This window comes from Toxorhynchites rutilus, chromosome 3, assembly GCF_029784135.1.
Source record: "Toxorhynchites rutilus septentrionalis strain SRP chromosome 3, ASM2978413v1, whole genome shotgun sequence".
NCBI lineage: Eukaryota > Metazoa > Arthropoda > Insecta > Diptera > Culicidae > Toxorhynchites > Toxorhynchites rutilus.
The window spans coordinates 129,805,485-129,809,869 of NC_073746.1; the positions used below are offsets into that span (position 1 = coordinate 129,805,485).

Consider the following 4,385-nt stretch of genomic DNA (forward strand, 5'->3'; position numbering starts at 1 on the left):
CGCTGTAGACAGGATTCGAACCTGTGCGGGTAGAACCCAATGGATTTCAAGTCCATCTCCTTAACCGCTCGGACACCACAGCACCGCAAATGTTGAAAGTTGTAAGAATTATTATAACAATGGAGGCATTCTTACGATTTAAGTTTTAAGCACGATAAACAATGTTTTCTTATTTTTTTATTGTTTGAAAGAATGATTACCTATAGCTTTAAGAGATCGAATTATTAGGTGTACCGGTGAGTTTCTTCGGTTATGCAACAGATGGCGTAACTTGATTATTATTCCAGTGAGTTAAATTTCCAGACATTCTTTGGAAAGCTATTGTCATTGCGCGTCTTTTTCAGTATATGTCCAAAAGTTGAAGTGTAAACAAAAATTGAAGTGTAAACAACAGCCACTTCGAATAGGTCGAATTTCGTACCAACAAAACCGGTCAAAACATACTTGGAAACTCTGAAATGGGAGGTCCTATCCCGCCCATCGTATTCTTCAGACATTGCTCCCTTCGATTACTACCTTTTTTGATCGATGCAACATGGCCTGGTTGACCAGCACTTCTCCAATTTTGATGAGGTCAAAAATTGGATCGATTCGTGGTTAGCCGACAAACCGGCCGATTATTTCCGCAAAGGGATCCGTGAATTGCCAGAAAGATGGGGAAAAGTTGTGACTAGCGATGAGCAATACTTGGAATATTAAATTTGTAACCATTTTTTGCAGAATAAAGCACTAATTTAAGAAAAAAAAGTAACTTACTGGTACTCCTATTAGAAATATCAATAACTTCGAGTGGAGTTGAGATATTAACAAGTTCTGAATCGCAAAGTATTTGTATTAATAATCTCTAAAAGTCTTTTGAAGACGGTTTGCATGTAGAATTTGAAACATAAAAGTTAGAGCAAACAAACTGGTTTTTTTCATGGTGACCCTAAGCCAATTTAAAAAAAAAGCGCTACATCGGTTGCTTCAAGAGATAGAAAAAAGAACTGTTCTACAAAGATGTCTCAAATAACTTGAGTTACAACATTGTCGAACTATGTTTACCTTAGTTATATTTTTTTTTATTTCATCGATAATTTTGGTCACCCTATTTTTGATAATACGAAATTGAGCGCTCTATTATATGTAACTACTTTGTCGAAGACAGTTTTTATCTAGAGAATAACTGTCGAGCTCTAAATGCTAATTTCCACCCGAATGTACCTCCTGGACCATTGTGCATTTGAAAGATGGAAATATTTGATACATGTTATAGTAGTGGTATATCCAAATTAGTGGATTCAAATAACATTTTGGAAGTGAAAACTTGAAAGTTAATATTTTTTATGTTTATTTCATCCTATTCTTATCCTAATGAAACAATACGTGGTTTCACTGCAGGGATCAGAAGTTAAGGAAAATCAAATGCAGCACAGAAAAGTAGACTGAGGCAGATAACCCTAGGGACCAGAGGCTACTCACCAGGCTCAGGATAGGCCACACCTGGATAACACATAGCACAATTATGAGCCAAAGGCACCAGGCTGAACCCACATGCGAAACCTGTGGTACAGTTTTGACAGTAGAACATATTCTTGTGGAGTTTAAAAATATGACGCAGAGAGACAGAAACACAAACTAGGAGACAACATCTAAATGATGTTACAAAATAGCACCGAGAACACGAAAAGAACAATTAACTTCATTGTAGATTGTAAATTAATAAATGTGATCTGAGGTAGGGAATAGAGATAGGCCCACCATGCACAGGTACTCAAAAACGAAAAAAAAGTTGATAGAGCAAAAGACGCCCGCTGAAAGAATAGGAACATGAAGATTGAAGATAAAGATTAGGAGATTAGGGAAGATAGGGAAAATGTAAACAAGAGAAACTTAGGCAAATGACGTAGCAGCTAGATACTATTTGTAAACAAAATGTTGAAGCCTAATAAAAAGATATAAATACACACTTCTCCAAGATCATATTTGAACAAACGAAAGTGAGTTATTCACTGAAATGTTCAATCGGCAAACACTTCCTGTGGCTCAGTGTGTGTTAAAAATCGAAAAATATCGCATTAATACATAATTGAATTTGTATTAGAATAATTGATTCCTTATACGGCATTTCGCTTCGAGGCCAAATTTTGTACAACGAATCTAGGCCGTAAAGCGAGGTATGGGTGTATCACATTTGTGATTTTTTCACGATTATTTCAGGCCTATTTTTGAAACAGATGCCATATTTGAGTTATTACGATTTATAAAAATGTGCAAAAAAGTTTACCATTTGCTCAAACTAAAAAAAGGAAAGTATGCAAAGATGTTCAATAAGCCAATGTCTCCACATCCAGAAAGTTTGAATGGATTCTGAGAGGGCGTTTCCAACGAAATTCCTCTATAATGACTATTACATTATAGTCATTATATATAATGAAAATTTCAAACGAACAGATAGATAGAATTTTATATTTAAAAAGACGGGTGGGTAATGTCGGGGACATAACTGGAGTGACGTAGGACTATACAAAGGGGACATCTTTTGTTAAATATATATTTTAAATATATTGTTTTATTTTCTTCTCCTACGTGAATACCTACTTATCTACCTGAAAAATGGATTAGTTTACTGTTTACTCTTTATGAATATGTTGATGGTTCTGAAAAGAACCTTTGGTGTTGTGTTTTTGTTATCACTCGATATTCCCATCTTGTTCGGTTAAACCTTTCTGTTTAGCTATTGCGTTTGCCACTCGCCACAGCTTTCACAGTTGGAAAATTTCTTCCCATCCAGCTTTGTGACATGTTGTACAGTTAATTACATTCAATGCGACGTGCCGAAGCGCCACTCAGTGTCGCATTGGAGGCGATTTTAACCTGTAATTGAACATTTGCGATGACAGTGGTACAGTGTCGACTTTCAATGTGGGGTCATAATTTGGATCTCTATGTTTACAAAAATGGCCAACTAAATAAGTCGCATTACATGTCCGTCCAATTAGCTAAATGTCGAACTAATTGTAAATTACTGTACTTTCAATCTGGAAACAATTTAAGAATTGGTGAAAATAGAATAATCAGGAAAGTCCCCAACAGAACAACTGCCAAATTGACATACTCATCAGATCCTGGCAAACAAATTATGAAAAAATCAATTTGTGTTTAATTATTATTTTGGATAATATTTTAAAATGCATTAAACTGTATTTCGTAAACTCTTTTTTGAAAGGTTTAATAGCCCTGATAAGCGCCGTGTTTTATGGAATGGTTCCAATTTAGAAATCTTAGTACTCGTGGTTTTGAAAAAAAAACATTTCGAACGCCCTCGATGCCGCCTTGTTCTGGATTTGCCACCAAAGCAGTTTGTATAAAGAACAAACTTTTTTTCTTCTGCTACCTGCTGCTGTTTTGCGATTGCGTTTGCCACTAGCCACTCGCTGCAACTGCCCATTGTTGTCTTGATGTCCACCGAACCGAATGTGGTCTGTTCTGAATGCGGGTTGTCTTATCGTCGCGAGCAGTTTGCCAGCCAACTCGATCACTTCGGCGGCCGAACCTATATAACGGCGGCTAGGTGGACTGGTGCACTGGTACTAACGCGCTCGACCTAGCTACCCTTGCGGAGCAATTGGCGGATACACCTACGGGGAACTGGAGACCAACACTGTTCGAGCGGGATTTTGCCTTTCCCTTCACTATTCCTCCTTTGTCATGTCCAGACATGGCTGCTTGTGTTGGTTTGTTGGTGTGATGTGATGCGAAACGATGTGGTGTACGGTTTGGATGAGAATGATCGTTACGGAAGGAAGGAAGGTATTGTATTATAGAGACTTTAAACTTTTGCAGTTCATTCGTCTCTAGCCTTGAGAAAGGCCCTTTGAAAACTCTACTCTACTCTACTCCAGCGCTACCACCTCCACCCTCTTGCCTTGAGAAAGGCACTCGATCCCTCGCCGTCTAGCTCGTCCAGCAACGATGTTGTCCAGTCGGTGTCCACACAAAGAATGTGTGATCGTTACGGCAGCGGAGCGGGGATTTTTAAGCTGACTGGCTGGCTCGAGAATTACGCATGTGTGAGACTGCGACCAATGTTTCGTTAATTTTTTTCTTTTTCCTTTCCAATCGTGCTTCATTCTATTTCGCTGCTGCTCTGGTTGCCCGTTTTGGTCGGTACGATTTGAGGAGCACAAAATGGACCAATCAAAAATGGGCACATAGTGCATTTTGACAATGCTTGATATTTCACAATTATTCAATTATTTATCTCAAGAAAAATGAAATGTTATTCGTTATGATAGATGCGTAGATATATTTCCTATCAATTGATGCAAAAACCTTTGCGATCTATTAAGAAATGCTCGAGTTATAAGCGTTCCAAATCTTGCATTTTTTCCTACTTGTTCAGT

General features: G+C 37.8%; 1 non-coding gene across 1 annotated transcript; it reads right to left on the reverse strand.

The window, feature by feature from the left end:
* Positions 1–82, reverse strand: Trnas-uga (transfer RNA serine (anticodon UGA)). Its single transcript has one exon. It is a non-coding gene; the product is annotated as a tRNA-Ser (tRNA).
* Between the last annotated feature and the right edge of the window lie 4,303 nt (positions 83–4,385).